This window comes from Sus scrofa, chromosome 13 (genome assembly GCF_054392235.1).
Source record: "Sus scrofa isolate SSC_HxYL_T2T_F1_AM1 chromosome 13, Sscrofa_HxYL_maternal_Yorkshire_Landrace_v2.0, whole genome shotgun sequence".
Classification (NCBI taxonomy): domain Eukaryota; kingdom Metazoa; phylum Chordata; class Mammalia; order Artiodactyla; family Suidae; genus Sus; species Sus scrofa.
In genome coordinates this window covers 48,667,319-48,687,265 of record NC_139395.1, presented here as the reverse complement: position 1 = coordinate 48,687,265, position 19,947 = coordinate 48,667,319, and the positions used below count along the sequence as shown (strand labels likewise).

The 19,947-nt window shown below is 41.7% G+C and overlaps 1 protein-coding gene across 6 annotated transcripts in view; it reads right to left on the bottom strand.

The window, feature by feature from the left end:
- RAD54L2 (RAD54 like 2) overlaps positions 1-19,947 on the bottom strand; it is a 118,789-nt gene that overhangs the window by 50,149 nt on the left and 48,693 nt on the right. The window lies entirely within an intron of this gene.

Here is a 19,947-nt window from a genome sequence, read left to right as displayed (position 1 = left end):
AAAAGTGATGCAGAAGAACTTGTTCACAGGGCAGAGGTAGACTCAAAGATTTCAAGGCCAGACTTGTGTTTACCATAGGGGAAACACTGGGGGAAGGGGTGGATTGATAGGTTGGCACTGGCATGTGCACAATACTAAATACAAAAATCAATTGTGACAGAGACCTGCTATGTAGCTCATAGAGGTCTGTTCAGTGCTCTGTGAATCTGAATCTGAAAAAGAATGGAATATATTATGTATGGGTATGGCTGATTAACTTTGCTGTACACGTGAAACTAACAAAACAAAATTTAAGTCACCTAAAGTTCAACAAAATTTATAAAAAAGGAATGGCTGGAGGAAGTTCCTTGGTGATCTAGTGGTTAGGATTTTGTGCTTTCACTGCTGTGGCCCAGGTTAAATCCCTGGTCTGGGAACTGAGATTCCACATCAAGCCACTGCAAGCTGCTGCCAAACACACACACACACACACACACACACAAAACTGAATGACTTTGCTATATACCTGAAACAGTGTAAATCAACTATACTTCAATTAAAAAACAAAACAAACAAAAGAGTGGCTGGAACATAAGTATAAAATCTCTAAACTGTAAGAGCATTCAGCAGTGGCTCTCCCAGGACCTTACACCCCACAGGGTAGCAACTCCACAGACCTCTACCATATATGGTCACCATTAAGGAAAAAAAACCCGTCAACCTTGCCTTCTCTCCTCTCCTCACGTTCAATCACAAATTCTGTGCTTGAAGAAGATACCTAAATATCCCACTCTCCTTCTCTACGCTACTGTACTACCTGGCCTGGCTTCCAGCATGAGCCTCCACGGGTCTCCCTGCCTTCTGATTACTCCCCCTCAAATCCATGGTGCAGAGGAGTTAAGTTTTCTGAATCTGATCACTCCACAGTCTCCACCACCCATAATCTTCTAAAATACTTTAAAACTGTCCATTCTGCCCTTAGGATAAAATCTAAAATGCTTAAGGCCTTTTCTGATTGCTAGTGTGCAGTCTTCCCTCTGACCACCAAGTACTTCCCTCCAACCACCTGCATCCACACACCCTCTACCCCTTGCTTTCTAGCCTCAAAGGCACTGTGCCCTCAGGGTCTCTGGGCCTTGGCTGAATTGCTGTGTTTTGATTTTAACGATTTAATTCTAACCCATACTCTCTCTCCTTGTTTAAATTTTATTAAAGAATAGTTGACATACAATGTTGTGTTAGCTTCAGGTGTACAGCAAAGTGAATCAGTTATATATAAACATATCCATTCTTTTTCAGATTCTTTTTTTTTTTTTTTTTTTTTTTTTTTGTCTTTTTGCGATTTCTTGGGCCGCTCCCACGGCATATGGAGGTTCCCAGGCTAGGGGTCGAATCGGAGCTGTAGCCACCGGCCTACACCAGAGCCACAGCAACGTGGGATCCGAGCCACGTCTGCAACCTACACCACAGCTCACGGCAATGCCGAATCCTTAACCCACTGAGCAAGGTCAGGGACCAAACCCACAACCTCATGGTTCCTAGTCGGATTCGTTAACCACTGAGCCACGACGGGAACTCCTCTTTTTCAGATTCTTTTCCCACATAACTCATACTCTCTTTGGGGGGGTCTCTGCTTAAAGATTAGCCTCCAGAAAGCCTTCTCTAGGTTTCTGCCTTTTTATTTCAGCATATGCCCAACTGCTCAGCTGCAGTGCCTGTCAATATAGCTGTGGACAAAAAGTTAATAGCTGCTGCTCTCTCTCTTGGTATGCTGTTTATGGAGCTTCATTCAAACCTGGCACATCCTGCTTCTGTATTCTAAATTGGACCAAAGATTATTTGAAGACTTCAGAAGATGACTCAAAAAATACTGAAAGAACTTCCCTTCAGGGGAGTTCCCGTCGTGGCGGGACTAGGAACCATGAGGTTGCAGGTTCGGTCCCTGCCCTTGCTCAGTGGGTTAACGATCCGGCGTTGCCATGAGCTGTAGTGTAGGTTGCAGATGTGGCTCGGATCCTGCGTTGCTCTGGCTCTGGCGTAGGCCGGTGGCTACAGCTCCGATTAGACCCCTAGCCTGGGAACCTCCATATGCCGTGGAAGCGGCCCAAAGAAATAGCAAAAAGACAAAAAAAAAAAAAAAGAACTTCCTTCAGGATGGGTTCCTGGGTAACTCTGAAGTCAAGGCAGGCACAGCAACTGGGGAGTAGCTACAGTCCCAGCATAGGTCAGTGGTGAGCCCTGCAAGATATGGACCCTTCTCCATCAGCAGTCATGCCAAAGTCCACCTAAAATTGCTCCAGTCACTAGCTCTGCTCCCAGAAGCACTGGGGCTCAGCCCACCAGCAATGCCTGTTATCCTTCAGCTAAATTTATTTGTGTTACAAATATTACTTATTCAGTACTTGAAACAGCCCTATTAAGTAGCAATACTGCAAATATTCCCGATGGTGAGAAAAACTGCCTCACAAAGTTATAAATAGTAAAGACAGGATTTGAACCCAGGAAGTTGATCTGGTTCCAGAGTTCACGCTCTTAGTCACCATACTACACAATCTCCCACCCATCCACATTTCCCTGAAAGTTATAAGGGAAGAAGACAGAGTTTACAGACAGAGCCACATATGTACTGTGCTTTGGTTTACAACAAAGGGTAAAACAAAAATGTAATGCAAAAAGAAAAAAGAAAAAAAAACGTAATGCAGAGTACTGAATCAATTAGGTAATCGTACTGGGAGAGGTGGGGGATAAAACTTGACCCCTCACCAAACAGAAATCAATTCCAGATGGATCCTAAACCTAAATGTGAAGGTAAAACATTAAAGCTTCTAAAAGATAACAGGAGGTTACCTTCATGACCTTGGAGTAAACAATTATTTCTTAAAGCACAAAAAGCACTAAACATAAAAGAGAAAAAGTTTTAATTTTGGACTTCATTAAAATCTAAACATCGATGGACCATCAAAAATATAATTTTAAAAAGACTATAAAATTGCCAAAAATACACAATTAAGGAGTGACAAATCAAGCAATATACATGAGAAAGATGTGTGTGTCCAAAAGATTTATGTCCAGATGTAAAAAACTTCTATAAATCAATAAGAAATTTGTGGAAGAAAGAAAAATGGTCAAAAACATGCGTTCAGGCACTCTGCAAAGTGAAAATGATCATAAGCCTGGAAAAGAGCTCAACATCTGAAGTAATCAGGGAAATGCAAATTAAAACCACAGTCAGATGCTCCCACCCCTTGGACTCGTGGGAAGGAATATTAAAGATCCTACAAAGTCACTCTGAACAACTGGGTCAATATCTGACATGCTTTCTTCTTCTTCTTTTTTTTTTTTTTCATAGCAATTACTCCTTCCCCATAAACCTTTTGTCTCTACTTAGTAGAGGTTTTGCTACATATGAGATACTTTTTTTTTTTTTTTTTTTTTTTTTTTTTTTGTCTTTTTAGGGCCTCACACACGGCATGTGGAGGTTCCCAGGCTAGGGGTTGAATCGGAGCTGTAGCTGTCACCTTACATCACAGCCATTGCAATGCAGGATCCAAGCTGCATCTGCGACCTACACCACAGCTCACGACAACGCTAGATCCTTAACCTCCTGAGTGAGGCCAGGGATCAAATCGGCATCCTCATGGATACTAGTTGGGTTCATTAACCCCTGAGCCACGACGGGAACTCCCTGACATGCTTTCTTGATGCAGGTTTACAAAACAATCTTCTTCCAGCACACCCAAACTCTCTGCCCCTTTGGTCTCTAAGCCTAGCACACAAAAAACAAGGATAGGAATGAGTACCAAAATCAGCACTACTTCATTTCTAACAAGGAGGTCACCCATAAACTCTGACACAGGCTCTTCTGGAAAATCAGCCCAACAACAGATATTCAAGTTGTCTCAGGAAAAGGTGATACAAATTTATGGGGACAAGGAAAAGGAAAATAGAAATACAGAATAAAAAGATCTGGAGTTCCTGTCATGGCTCAGTGGTTAACAAATCCAACTAGGAACCATGAGGTTGTGGGTTCGATCCCTGGCCTTGCTCAGTGGGTTAACGATCCAGCGTTGCTGTGAGCTGTGGTGTAGGCCAGCAGCTACAGCTCCGATTAGACCCCTAGCCTGGGAACCTCCATATGCCACAGGAGTGGCCCCAGAAAAGGCAAAAAGACAAAAAAAAAAAAAAAAAAAAAAAAAAGAATAAAAAGATCTGGCTTGAAGCTATAATTGAAGGAATGCTGCTGGTCATCTATGTTGAGAACAACAAAACAGTGAAAGGCAATAGAATGCTATTAACACTGTCTTGTCTGTCTTAGTGCATTCAGTCACATGGTCACAAGGCTGACTCATAACCCTTTTCTTTGTGTTGGCAATTCCTTTTTAATCCTAAAAACATGCCCATTCTTCCCTGTCTCCATCTAGAACAAGAGAACAACAGATCTAGAATTCAGGTTGCAGACTTTTCATTTTGTGGAAGAGAATCCAAAGGCTCAGTAAGGACTTGCCCAAGACCACAAAAGTTTAGATGAGGATAGTTGCCTTGCTTGAGGGGTGTTTCTCTCTCTATCATACACTGAAGTGCTGAGTCAAAGGCTTTGCCAGGTCACAGTTACAGCTTGGCTTTAGCTAGTATGGCCTGTCCCCAACCTCTCCTGCATCATCAATTTCTCCCTATCAGTCCCACGAGCAAGAAGTTAAAAAGATAAAACCTGTTCTCCACCCATTCCTGTCTGATCCTCTATCACTACACTAAAACTGATCATCAAAGGCATCACAGACCCCCACAATGCTAAATTCAACGATTGATTCTTAGTTTTCATACTACCAGGACTACTGGTAACCTTTAACTAACACAGTTGATCACTTCCTCCTTGAAACAATTTTTTTTTTTTTTTTCTATCTGGCTTCCATAGCACTTTTCTCTATGGAAGTGGTCATTTCTTCTCAGTCTGTTTCTCAGTGGTCATTTCTGCTCAGTTCTCTTCCCTAGATCATCCTTATTCCCTCCCTAATTCTGATTCCCAGTGCTTAGTTGCTCAAACCACTTTTCTTTTACTTCTCTTATTCCTGGAATAATTTCTTCCTGTCCTGTGATTTAAGTATCATTCACACACAGACATAGCCTTCTTTTCAATCTCCAAAGCAAAGGTTCTCCTCTGAACTTCAAATCAATAGATCAACTGCCCTCTGGACATCTCAATTTGGAGATATAAGACATGTCAAATTTAACACGTTTCAAAAACTTAACTCCTGTCTATCCCCAGTCTGTACCTATCCCCTAACCTAATCTCCCCAAAATTAGAAAATGGCATCTTCAATGCTCAGTAAAAACCTTGGAATCTGGGAGTCCCTAGATGGCATAGCAGGTTAAGGATCCAGCATTGTCACTGTTGTTCCCTGGCCCAAAACTTCCACATGCTGGGGGCATGGCCTCCTGCCCCCCGCCCCCCACTCCCCAAAAGCAAACCTTGAAATCCATCCTTACTGGCCCTCTTACTCAGACACAGTCTGTATCCACTTCATCAAAAAATTCTATTGGCTCTGTCTTCAAAACATATCCAGAAGCCAACTACTTCTACCACTTCTTTCAATCCACCAACCCTCCTGCCTAGAATTTTTCAATATCCTCCTAATTGGTCTGCCTGCTTTTGCCCTTATCTCCCTCACCGCCTATTCCTTACATATCAGGCAGAGTGATCTTTTAAAACCTAAGGCAGATTGTGCCATTCCTCTGTTCATACCCTCCAGTGGCTCCCATGTCACAGAAAAGGCCCCACACAGTCAGACCCCATGGCCTCTCTTCTACTACCCTCATCCTGGTACACTCTGCTTTAGCTACCCTGGCTCCTTGCTGTTCTCGCCACACACCAAGAAAGTTCCTGCCTTTGGCTCTTTGCTCTTGCTATCCTATCTGCCTGGGACACTCTTTCCCTGGACAACCACCAGGCTAGCTCCCTTATTTCCTCCACGATTCAACTCAAAAGTCACCTAATCAGGAGTTCCCGTGGTGGCGCAGTGGTTAACGAATCCAACTAGGAACCATGAGGTTGCGGGTTCGATCCCTGCCCTTGCTCAGTGAGTTAATGATCCGGCGTTGCCGTGAGCTGTGGTGTAGGTTGCAGACGCGGCTCGGATCCCGTGTTGCTGTGGCTCTGGAGTAGGCCGGCAGCTACAGCTCTGATTCGACCCCTAGCCTGGGAACCTCCATATGCCGCAGGAGCGGCCCAAGAAATAGCAAAAAGACAAAAAACAAAACAAAACAAAACAAAACAAACAAAAAAAGTCACCTAATCAAAGTGAAGTCTTTCTTGACCATTCCACATAAAAAGTATCATCCCACACTCATACTTTACCCAGTTCCCCTTTCTTCATAGCACTTAACAATTTCTTACATACTGTTTATGTACTTATTTATCATCTGTCTCTACCCACTGAAATGAAAATCCCATGAGGAGAGGCATTTTTACTCTTTGCTATATTCCTAATGCCGTGACAATGTCTAGCAAAAGAGTAGATTCTTAGTAAATATTATTGAATGATTGAATGCATCCCTTTCCCTTACCACTCTCAAACACTGGTATTGCTTCCCTGATGCTCTATGCTCTCTTTGAGACCTGCCATTCTGTTAGGCACTAATACTCACTGGGCTACACAGCTTTTTAAGCAACTTTGACCCAGAATAGATTCTATTAGGTACCTTTCTAATAAGACCTTGATTTGAACAATGCATGAGACAAAGTATACTTCTGATAGTCTAAAGAAGTAAATAAACACTGGTCTGTGGACTTGATAATAGTCACTTGGATTCATAGACAGATGAATAATCTAATTTACTGGATGTTAATGGTTCATATAAAGGGAGGTCTCTGGCAAAACATAACCATGTTCTATTCTTAGTTCTATCTGATTCCATCATCCCTCATGATTTGAATAGCCAATAGAGATGACAGAACCATAATCCAAGCAAAATAAAAGCACATATCAATACAAAGGTTTATACATAAATGTTCATAGTGGCTTTATTTGTAATAACAACAACAATGATATAGTACTCAGTAGTTGTGAGCACATATATAGCCCAGATCTTGCTTTCTAAATACCATTCCCCTCTAAAAGAAACAAGGACTCCTTGGAGAAAAGGTCAGTTCCAAGGCTGAAACAGAGAAAATAAAAACTGGGTCTGGAACATAATGTTGTGCCAGGAAAAAAAAGGAAGTCCCACCCTACAAATTGTAGGGGTCATGTCAAAGGAATACAAAGTCAGCTGGAAAGGGCTCTCAATAGCCAAATCTGGGACAATTTTTTAATGTTTTTTTGTTTGTTTGTTTTTTGTCTTTTTGTCTTTTTAGGGCTGCACCACAGCATATGGATGTTCCCAGCTAGGGGTGGAATCAGAGCTATAGCCACCAACCTACACCACAGCCACAGCAACTCCAGATCTGAGCTGCATCTGCAACCTACAACACAGCTCACAGCAACGCTGGATCCTTAACCCACTGAGCAAGGCCAGGGATTGAACCTGCATCTGCATGGATACTAGTCTGATTTGTTTCCACTGAGCCATGACAGGAACTCCAAGAATTTCTTTTTTATGTTTTAAATTTTTATAAGATTTTTAAAGGTTGCTTTCCATTTATAGTTATTAAAAAATATTGGCCACATCCCCCATGTTGTACAATATATCCTTGAGCCTATCTCACAACCAATAGTTTGTACCTTCCACTTTCCCACCCCATATTGCCCCTCCCTCCACTGGTAACCACTACTTTGTTCTTTATACTGAGTCTGCTTCTTTTTTGTTATATTCACTAGTTTGTTGTATATTTTAGACTCCACATATAAGTGATATCATACAGTATTTGTATTTCTCTGACTTATTCACTTAGCCTAATACCCTCCAAGTCCATCCATGTTGCTGCAATAGCAAAATTTCATTCTTTTTTTTTTTTTTTTTTTCCTGCTTTTGAGGGCCACACCCACAGCATATGGAGGTTTCCAGGCTAGGGGTCAAATTGGAGTTACAGCCAACTGTCACATCTTCGACCTACACCACAGCTCACAGCACCACTGGATCCTTAACCCACTGAGCAAGGCCAGGGATCGAACCCGCGTCCTCGTGGATACTAGTCAGGTTTGTTAACCACTGAGCCATGACGGGAACTCCCATTTCATTCTTTTTTATAGCTGAGTAGCATTCAACTCTGTGTGTGTGTGTGTGTGTGTGTATACACACCATTCTTTATCCACTCATCAGTTGCTGGATGCTTAGGTTATTTCTGTGTCTTGGCAATTGTAAATAATGCTGCTATGAACATTGGGGTGTATGTATCTTTTCTAGTCATTGTTTTTGTTTTCTTTTTGGATATTCTAGGGGTGGAATTGTTGAGTCATGGTAGTTCTAGTTTTAGAAAAGTCCATACTGTTTTCCTATTTATTTATTTATTCTTTTTCAGCCACACCCCTGGCATATGCAAGCTCCTGGGCCAGGTACCAAATCTGAGCTACAGAAGCAACCTATGAGGCAGTTGCAGCAACACCAGATCCTTAATCCTGCACTGCGCTGGGGATCACACCTGAACCTCTGCAGTGACCCAAGCCACTACATTCAGATCCTTAACCCACTGTGCCACAGCAGGAGCTCCTGTTGCACCAATTTACATTCCCACCAATCCCACATCCTCTTCAACATTTGTTATTTGTATACTTAAAAAAAAAAAACCAAAAAAAAAAAAAACTTAGGAGTTCCTGCTTTGGCTTAGCAGGTTAAGAAATCGATTAGTATCCGTGAGGATGTGGGTTCAATCCTTAGCCTTGCTCAGTAAGTAAAGGATTCAGTGCTACCACAAACTGCAGCATAGGTTGCAGATGTGGTTCAGATCTAGTGTTGTCATGGCTGTGGTGTGGGCCTGCAGCTGCAGCTCCAATTTGATCCCTAGCCTGGGAACTTCCATATATCTCAAGTGCAGGCCTAAAAAGAAAAAAAATTTATTTGTTTACAAATGTTATTTGTGTACTTTTTGATGATAGCCATTCTGACAGGTATGAGGTGATATTTCACTGTGGTTTTAATTTGCTTTCCCTAATGATCAGCAATATTGAGCATATTTTCATGTGCCTCTTGGTCATCTGCATTTCCTCTCTGGAAAAATGTCTATTCAGTTCTTTTTTCTTTCTTTCTTTCTTTTTAAATGGCCACACTCATGGCATATGGAAGTTCCAGGTCACGGACTAAATCTGAGCCACAGCTGCGACCTACACCACAGTTGCAGCAACACCAGATCCTTTAAATCACTGTGCCAGGCCAGGATTTGAACCTGCACTTCTGCAGCACCCTGATGTGCTGCAGTTGGATTCTTAATCCACTGTGCCGCAGTGGGAACTCCTCTTCTAGCTTTTAATCTTTTTTTATGTTACCTTATATGAGCTGTTTATATATGTTGGATATCAATCCCTTATTGGTCATATTATTTGCAAATATTTTCTATTCAGCAGGTTGTCTTTTCATTTTGTCAATGGTTTCCTTTGTTGTACAGAAACTTTTAAGTTTAATTAGGTCCCATTTGTTTATTTTTGCTTTTATTTCCTTTACTTTAGGAGATGGATCCAAAAAAATATTGCTTCCCAAATCTGGGACATTTTGAGCATCAAAACAAATAATAGGAATGGATTCCATCACAAGAATTTTTTAAGAGAATCTAAGACCTTACTGATTAAAAAAAGAAGAAGTAAAGGGGGGGAGGGAAAGCTCATTTTTACCCCCCAAATGTAAATAAACATAGAAGAAATACAAAATCGGGGGCGGGGGGGGAGATCATCGTTTTGCAGCCACCTTTTTAATAACTGAGTCAGGCAAGAATGATAAATGGAAGCTGAAAACAGTGTGAAAGACTGTAAGCAATGGATATTCCCATAGTTTTAGGTTCACAGCAAAATTAAGAGAAAGGTGCAAAGATTTCCCATATACCCCTTGCCTCTACACATGCACAGCCTCTTCCATTATCAACCTTCCCCACCGGAGTGGTACCTTTGTTATAATGAATGAACCTACACTGACACATTATTATCATCCAGAGTCCACAGTTTACATCAGGGCTCACTCTTGGTATTGTACATTCTATGGGTTTGGACAAAGGTATAATGACATGTATCCATAATTATAGTACCATCCAGAGAAGTTTCACTACCCTAAAATCCTCTGTGCTCCACCAATTCACCTCTCCTTCCCTCTCTGGTAATAACTTTTCTTTTTACTTTTATTTTTTAAAAATAAAAAGAGGCGTTCCTGTCCTGGTGCAGCGGAAATGAATCTGACTAGGAACCATGAGGTTGAGAGTTTGATACCTGGGTTAAGGATCCGGCGTTGCCATGAGCTGTGGTGTAGGTCGAAGACGTGGCTTGGATGTGGCCTTGCTGTGGCTGTGGTGTAGGCCGGCAGTTGTAGCTCTGATTAGACCCCTTGCCTGGGAACCTCCATATGCCACAGGTGCGGCCCTAAAATGCAAAAAATAAAAATACAAAATACAAAAATAAATAATAAATAAAAATTAAAAAAATAAAAAATAGAAACTTAGAAAAGTAAAAATAAATGAAACACCATTGAATTATAAAATAATTCTGATTTTGAAAATTTTTAAATGACATCTGCAAAAAAGATACAGCATGAGATTCCAGTTTCGTAAAAATATACATTTCAATAGCAAGATAACTAGAAAAACAAAATATCAACACTCCTGCTATTTTTGGCTGATAGAATCAGAGGTAATTTTTACATTCTTTATAATGTTTTGTATTTCCAAAATTTATTTAATAAGCACATAAGGAATTCTTTCATGGGCTAATGGTTAGGATTTGGCACTTTCACTGCTGTAGCCCAGGCTCAATTGCTGGCCTGGGAATTGAGACCCCATTCAAGCTGCTGCACACCATGACCAAAAAACAAACAAACAAACAAAATACATACTATTCATAATCAGAAAGTTATTTTAAATGGTAAAGTAAACAAGCAGTTCGGCATTACACATTTTGAAATACTATCCAAACTCCAGACACACTCTCAAATGAAGGATCTAGGACATTAGGCAATCTCAGTGTTCATAACATATATTTAAAACTATTCTTAGAAGAGGAAGACATCTAGGCTCAAAATACAGATGTCTAATGTGACCAAAAAACCATAATAAATGGTGACAACTACAATCTCCATAACCTATGCTGTCTTGTGAAGGTCCTTGGGGGCTTTCACAGGAGGGAGGGCACACTGGCTAAGATTCCCATTAGACTGCTAATTCTAATCCTCCCAGATGCAATTCTTCATAAAACAAAAGCCACCCATTCTGCCTCTGGAGGCTCCCCTACACTTATTCCACTTCCAATGGCTTAGAGAGCATATCTTCTCCTGCAGACTGCTGCTACTTACTGGTATGTTAGAACTCACAGTGAAAGTCTGAAATAGCAGCTGTCAGAACTCAGGCAAATAAACCCAGGGTTCCAGATATACCTCAAACTGCCACCACTGGCCTCATATTATATGTTCAAGCCCCTGTCTGTCTTATCCCAGACTACTCTGCCCTTTGCTCTCTGAGCTCCAGCCACCACGGAAGGGCTCAACCTTCTTGATTCCAAACAAGCAAAGCTGTTCCCACCCCAGGGTCCTGCCTAGAACACTTTACCCCTAATTCTTTATACTGCAAGCTAATGAAAGGGGGTCAGAGAAATAACAAAAGCCCCAGGGTCCTGCCTAGAACACTTTACCCCTAATTCTTTATACTGCAAGCTAATGAAAGGGGGTCAGAGAAATAACAAAAGCCAAACTCCGGAGTTCCCGTCGTGGCGCAGTGGTTAACGAATCCGACTAGGAACCATGAGGTTGCGGGTTCGGTCCCTGCCCTTGCTCAGTGGGTTAACGATCCGGCGTTGCCGTGAGCTGTGGTGTAGGTTGCAGACGCGGCTCGGATCCCGCGTTGCTGTGGCTCTGGCGTAGGCTGGTGGCTACAGCTCCGATTCAACCCCTAGCCTGGGAACCTCCATATGCCGCGGGAGCAGCCCAAGAAATAGCAACAACAGCAACAACAAAAGACAAAAGACAAAAAGACAAAAAAAAAAAAAAAAAAAAAAAAAGCCAAACTCCCTACAGGAAAATAAGAGATCCAGGGATTAGGAAGGAGACCAGCTTTCCTTACCCAGTAGTCTGAGGGAAGACTCAGTCTAGAGCCAAAATTGACATCAAGGAAGCTAGCTTTCTGTCAACAGGATGGCTATAAAGCAGGATCCAAAAGGGAAAAAGCATGCCATATATCTAGCTGCAATTCTAGGATCCTAGTATCCTGATATGCCATGTAAAATAGACAAAAAAAAAAAATGAAAAAAAAGGTCTATTTGTTCTAAAGAGATGTGCCCATCAAGTCAGTGTCCAAATCTTAATTAACTTAAACCAGGGTTTCTTATACTTTTCCACTGAGGAGTCCTTAATTCCCTCAGAAAATGTTCTTATCACTTCAGGGCTCATAGGGCACCATCCAAAGCATTCAAACTCTACTCTGAAATTTATTTAAAGAAAATCTTATTTTGTCTTAAAAATTCATGTGAGCTCTGATTTCTTATGTCTTAATTTTCATTACAAAAAAAAAATTTTAAATCCTTACTAAAGTATGAAACCCCCAAAGCCCTGATACTACTCCACCAATTTTCCAATAAAGCTGACACTCTAACAAGTGTCATGTTTGTCTTGAAGCTTCATAAACTCCCAGTATCCCTATGACAAGCTAAGGAACTAAGTTTGGAAATAAAACCCTTTGGTAAACAATTATTCTCAGAATAACCAGTAAGTTGTTTAAGTCTGTAGTTTCTGACTGGGGCTTCAGTTTGTTTTACAGTAAAATTTCTTTAGAAAAACTCTATTCTTGTCTTAGCTGAACAAGGCTGTCTACAATGGCCAAACGGCTTGGATGAACAGAGGACTCTCAGAAGAAAAGTGCGGTGGGCCCAGTACCCCTGCTGGAGAACCAGGAAAATATCAGTGAAACCAACACAGGTAATGAAGTAAAAAATACCAGAGGAAAAGAAGTGGGGCATCTGGCTTTTCCTTGCAAATACTCCCTAAGAAAAACGGTAGCCTAAAAGAAGCAGTGGAGGTGAGGGGGTGGGGGAAATCTCATTATTAACTAAGATTATTATTGTACACCTGGAGAACAACTGAAATTTTTGGAGTGAAACCAGGAATTAAATTCATTAATCCAGATTAATGTTAATAAGAAGCACATGAAGTTCTGGTGTTCCCACTGTGGCTCGGCGGAAACGAATCTGACTAGTATCCAAGAGGCCTTGATCAGTGGGTTAAGGATCTGGCATTGCTGTGAGCTATGGTGTAGGTTGAAGATGCAGCTCGGATCTGGTGTGCTGTGGCTGTGGCATAGGTCTGCAGCTGTAGCTCCGATTCGACCCCTAGCCTGAGAACTTCCATATGACATGGGTATGGCCTTAAAAAAAACAAAACAAAAACAAAAAAAAAAGGAAAAAAAGAAACACATGGAATTCTTGTTTAACAAACATATTAAATTCTAAGAATTTCCCTCACCCCCAACCTTTAGTGTTTATTTAGGCCCAGGTTTCCATTTTTCTCCCATGTCTCCTTGCTGCAAGGGGATAAGAAAAAAACCTTGGGGAAATGATGTTAGAATTTTTGCCATTTTTAGAGACAGACAGACCAACCCTTGGAAACATCCCTTGGTCTAGACACTCTAGCACCTACAGTTGCCAAGAACATGAAAGAAAGAATCTACTGTAGACTTAAAGAGTGAATGACACTAAGAAAAACAAATATATCAATGAACAAGCAAGATACAAGAAAATCTTTCTGCAAACATGAAAACATAAGACGCTGTGACATGCTGCAGCCAGGCCATACTTTCACATTCATTGGAACATACATTTAAAAGTAACTGAAAACAACCTTTTTTTTTGTAAAGGCTAGATTATTCTACAAGTTCTCTTCATCTAAATGTTTTCTTTGAAGCAAAAATTAAGACCTGATGCTGAGCTAAAAGAAAATAATAAGCCAATTTAAAAAAAAAAAAAAAAAAAAAAAAAAAACGAAAAGAAACATTGGGAGTTCCCACCATGACTCAGCAGAAACAAATCTGACTAGGAACCATGAGGTTGTGGGTTTGATCCCTGGCCTCACTCAATGGGTTAAGGATCGGTGTTGTAGTGAGCTGTGGTGTAGGTCACAGACGAGGCTCAGATCTGGCGTTGCTGTGGCTGTGGTGTAGGCTGGTGGCTACACCTCCGATTAGACCTCTAGCCTGGGAATCTCCATATGCCACAAGTGCAGCCCTAAAAAGAAAAAAAAAAAAAAAAAAAAAAATTGCATAGAGAAAGCCAATTTCCAGAGATACAAAGTTTTGTTTTGTTTTGCCGCACTAGAGGCATATGAAAGTTCCTGGGCCAGGGATTGAATCTGAGCCACAGCTGTGACCTACACCACAGACCCTTAATCCATTGCACTAGGCCAGGATTTCAACCCACATCTCAGCAGCAGCCTAAGCCATTGCAGAGACTATGCCAGATCCTTAACGTACTGTGCCACAGTGGAATCTCCCAGAGACGCCATGTTTTGAACCTCTGCCTCGAATAATAACAGACCCCAAAGGGGCTGATATCCAACTTTCCCCACCATTCCAAAAGAATACAGAAAAGAAAAGCAGGGGAATGAAACACCAATCCAAAATGTTTCACAGCGGAGTTGCCATTGTGGCTCAGCAGTAATGAACCCGAGTGGTATCCATGAGAACATGTGTTGGATCCTTGGCCTCACTCAGTGGGTTAAGGATCCAGCACTGCCATGAGCTGTGGCATAGGTCTCAGATGTGGCTCAGATCTGACACTGCTGTGTCTGTGGCTCAGGTCAGCAGCTGCAGCTCTAATTTGACCCAAAGCCCGGGAATTTCCATATGTGGCCCTTAAAAAAAAAAAAAAAGACAAAATGTTTGACAACATGCCAGGGATCCCCTAACATGGTATAAACAAAAAGCACTATTTTCTTCCTAATTTTTTGAAAACAAAGTCATGGTCCCCAAAGCCAAAGCCTCCATGTCTTATCATAGACAATTCTCTGACTCGTATCTCACAAGTCAATCAGTATCAAAAGGGAAACAATAACCCAACTTAATGCAGCAAAGCTAAAAACATCTTAAACTCCCCATCCACTCCCTATTCTGTTTTTTCCACCTTTGCAAAGGTTTCATCACCTTCCCAGGCTTTACCAATTATACCTTCAACCTACCCCACATATCCAATAAGTCATCAAGTCCTATAAATTCTACTGCAACAAATCTATTTATTCCTCCTGTTCAGATCAACTGACTCAGTTCAAATCTTAATTAACCCTTCCCATTATGCTCTACCACAGACCTAACTGGTCTCCCCTAGCTACAGGCCATCTCTGCTGTACACTGCTAGAATAACATTCCTAAAATACAAGGCCTAATGAATGCTAAGTAAAAACCTCCATCAATTTCATGCTGCCTATAAAACAAATTCTGAACTCCTTTATGATCTGACCACAGGCTACTAGTCTAGCACACTCTGGTCACTCTCCCAATGTGTTCACTTCTACATCAAGCAAGAGAGCGCATCATTCTCTAGCATATGCCATACTTCCATTCTACTTTGCCTTTATTCATGCAATTAGTTCTACCTGTCCTCTCATCCCTGCTCAATATCACCAAACAACTTCTTCCCTCAAAGAACAAATTAAGAAGGAAAGCAAACAGGAGTTCCCATCGGGCGCAGCAGAAACGAATTCGACTGGGAACCATGAGGTTGAGGGTTTGATCCCTGGCCTCGCTCAGTGGGTTAAGGATCCGGCATTGCTGTGAGCTGTGGTGTAGGTCACAGAAGTGGCTCAGATCTGGCATTGCTGTGGCTCTGGCACAGGCCGGGGGCAACAGCTCTGATTAGACCCCCAGCCTGGGAACCTCCATATGCCATGGGTGCGGCCCTCAAAAGACAAAAAAGAAAGCAAACAGATCACAAGCAAGGGAACAATATGAATCTATGGTCTCAGAAGCAGCATGGGTTTGAAAAAGGAGAACCACCTTGGAAACCAAAGGCCAAGCTTTGCCACTTTCTTATTAAATTACATTGAGTAAGGCACTTTCCTTTCTGAGCCTTAGTTTTCTCATCTGTAAAAGGCATCTGCCCTACCTAACACATAGGATTACTAACATAATCAAGTAAGGCAAAGCATTTCAAAATGCTCATGATGGGGGAGTTCTCTTGTGGCACAGCGGGTTAAGGATCCAGTATTGTCACTGCAGTGGTTTGGGTTGCTACTATGGTGCAAACTTGATGCCTGGCCTGGGAACTTCCACATGCCGCAGGTGTGGCCACAAAAAAACATGCTTGTGAGGGGACAGAGATAAAGAAGTACTTAAAGGAAAATGTATGGCTTTAAATGCTATAGGGAAAAAAGGCTAAAATAGGCTAAGCATATTCTTAAGAAGTTTGAAAGTAATACAAAAGAGATCAAAAAGTAGAATATTATAAAGTAGAAATTACAAAGAAAACAAACATGGCAGTCCCCTTGTGGCATAGCAGGTTAAGGATCTGGCACTGTCACAGCAGCAGCTCAGGTCACTGCTGTGGTGTGGGTTTGATCCCTGGCCCAGGAACTTCCATATGCCAGGGGCGTGGCCCAAAAAAGAGTTCCCACTGTGACAAAGTGGGTTAAGAACCTGACCGCAGCAGCATGGGTCACTGCAGAGGTACAAGTTCGATACCTGGCCCAGCACAGGGTTAAAGGATCTGGTGTTGAGGCAGCTGTGGCTCAGATTCAATTCCTGGCCCAGGAACTTCTGTATTTTTATGTGTGGCCATAAAAAAAATTTTTTTAAAGAAAACAAACACAAAATAGGGAATCACCAAGGCCAAAAGACATTTATTTGAAAAGTTTTAATAAGATTGTTCAGATGGGAGTTCCTGCTCTGGCTCAGTGGTAAACAAATCTGACTAGGAACCATGAGGTTTCGGGTTCGATCCCTGGCCTCGCTCAGTAGGTTAAGTATCTGGCATTGCCTTGAGCTGTGGTGTAGGTTGCAGATGCAGCTCGGATCTGGCATTGCTGTGGCTCTGGTGTAGGTGGGTAGCTACGGCTCCGACTGGACCCCTAGCCTGGGTACCTCCATATGCCGCAGATGCGGCCCTAAAAAGCAAAAAAAAAAAAAAAAAAGATTGTTCAGATGTTTGTGTAAACTATAAGGAAGCACTATACAAGTGAAGTAATGTTATCCAATAGAGATAAAACTTCAAATAGAAAGTTTCCTTTTTGAAAAGGTATGTCAACCTCAGCACTACTAACATTTTGGGCCAGATAAATGTGTATAGGAGGAAGTTGTCCTATGCAAAGTAAGATGTTTGGCAGGATCGTTGGTTTCTACCCACAGGATGCCAGAAGCAATTGTCCCCACTCCACTTCCCAGGAGTCATGACAACCAAAAACGTCTTCAGACGTTGTAAATTATCCGCTGGGAGGCAAAATCATCCCAGGTTGAGAACCACTATTCTAAGAAAACAAAAGGGGCACATCACACTGTATCAGCTAAGACTAGACTATTCATAGCTATTCCTAATTTTAGAATAGCTGGCTCCTCTACCATCACAACTGTGAGAAAACCAGCAGGCCAAGGCAGCAAAGGCAAGACTGAAGACATAGGCAGGACTTGGACGTTTGAGCAAAACTGCAGAGAGTGTTCAAGATGAGAGGACCAAGAAAGCTGTAAGAACTGAATCAGTGGCAGAGTTGCCATAAGTAACAGAAGTATCACCTTTATTTCAGGGGGGCAAAGGTGGGGAGGTAGTGTAGAATCTAACACTAGAGTGAAATATAATAATGGTACTTAAATCAAATTCCAAGAGGTTGGACACCCTAAGAGAGCAAGAGAAGGAGGCAGTACCTATGGGAAACTTTTTTTTAGCACTCTGAAATTCACAAGCAATAAAAATAAATCATTTCAAATTTTTAAAAAGTTATTTCATCAAGGACTGTATAAATATCTTTTTAAAAAACTCCAATTGTGGAGTTCCCGTGTGGTGCAGTGGTTAACGAATCTGACTGACTAGGAACCATGAGGTTGCGGGTTTGATCCCTGGCCTTGTTCAACGGGTTAAGGATCCGACATTGCTGTGAGCTGTGGTGTAGGTTGCAGACACGGCTCAGATCCCAAGTTGCTATGGCTCTGGCGTAGGCCGGTGGCTACAGCTCCAATTAGACCCCTGGCCTGGGAACCTCCATATGCCGCGGGAAGCGGCCCTAGAAAAGGCAAAAAGACAAAAAAAAAAAAACAAAAAAAAAAACCTCCAATTGTATATAGCTATACTATTCTGAGACAAATCACAATTAAATTCTTGCCACTTCTAAAAATCTGACAAGGAGGAGTTCTATTGTGGCTCAGTTCTAATGAACCTGACTAGTATCCATGAGGATGCAGGCTGGATCCCTGGCCTTGCTCAGTGGGTGAAGGATCTAGTGTTGCTGTGAGCTGTGGTGTAGGTTGCAGACGCAGCTTGGATCCTGTGTTGCTGTGGCTATGGCATAGGCCAGCAACTCTGATTCGACCCCTAGCCTGGGAATGTCCATATGCTGCATATGTGGCCCTAAAAAGTAAATAAATAAACAAATAAAAAATAAAAATGTAACAAGGAGCAAAGGATTATAAGAAGCCAAGAGGGAAGACAGTGTGCATATCTCCATCATACTCACCAGCAGCATCTAAAACTCAATCTAAACTTGATGAGAGTTCTAGGGGAGTCTGAAAACCTAGGGACTCTAATGCCATCTTAAGAACCATGAGAGGCAAACAAGACAGTCTGACGATATACCCTTACATCATTATTTCCACTCATTCTACTTTATCGACAGGAACTACAGACCTAGCTGTGGGGAGACTCCAAGTGAACAGGGTAGCAGTGGATAACTTTTATAATAATGTCAGAGGGGAAAAAGTGTCAGTGGTGAACTAGAAATGCAGTAGAGACTTCTAGACAGTATAAATGACAGAAAATTTATTATTGAACCATATGGCGGCTGTTACGATGAATAAGAACTGAAGATAGTAACATCAGCAAGAAAGAAGACAGATGTTCATTCTCTTACAATCTGGAGAATGGTAGGAGCACGTCTTCCTAGGTTACCAGCAGATCCAAGCAAGTATGATCTAATACAATGTTCAGGTATAAAATTTTTATAAAAAGACAAAAATTAGAGTTCCCTGGTAGATTAGCAGTTTAAGAATTTGGCTTCGTCACCCCTATTGGCTCAGGTTCAATCAAACTTCTGTCTGCCATTGGTACAGCCAAACAACAACAACAAAAGACAAAAATTTTATTCCTAAGTCAACAGAAAGCTTACAAACAACTAAATCCTATCCTGTGAAAGGCTAGAGTTAAGTGAGAAGCTCTGTGGCTGGCCAGATGACATAACACTGGACAAAAGATGAAAAAAAAAAGTCCAATGACACGTCAACAAGTAGGAGCAAAGTAAGAGTGAGCCAAGCAAACCAAATAGGAGTCCAGAAGAGGTCTAACAGCTATAGAAGGGCAGTTCTCTTCCAGTAGGAGCAATTTATAGTCACTGGAACTGGCTGGAAGGCAGAGCAGCACTGCAGAAGAGGCAATAAGATTTCTGGAGTTGTGAACCTATCTAAGAATCTCTACCTAGATAATTTCCTCATGTCCACTGAAGCAGAATTATGAATGTAATTTAGGAAACTCACAGACCACTCACAGTTACCCCCACACCTACCTCTGGCCACCTGATGGGTCCATAACCACACATAAAGACTCACCACAGGGGCTCTGCCACTAACTGCCTCCACAACTTAAACAAGTATATGCTCCATTCTCAAATCTGTGGACCTAAGTCTGCACACTCTGTGGACCTAACTAAGTCTGCACATCATCAAAGACGAGCTGA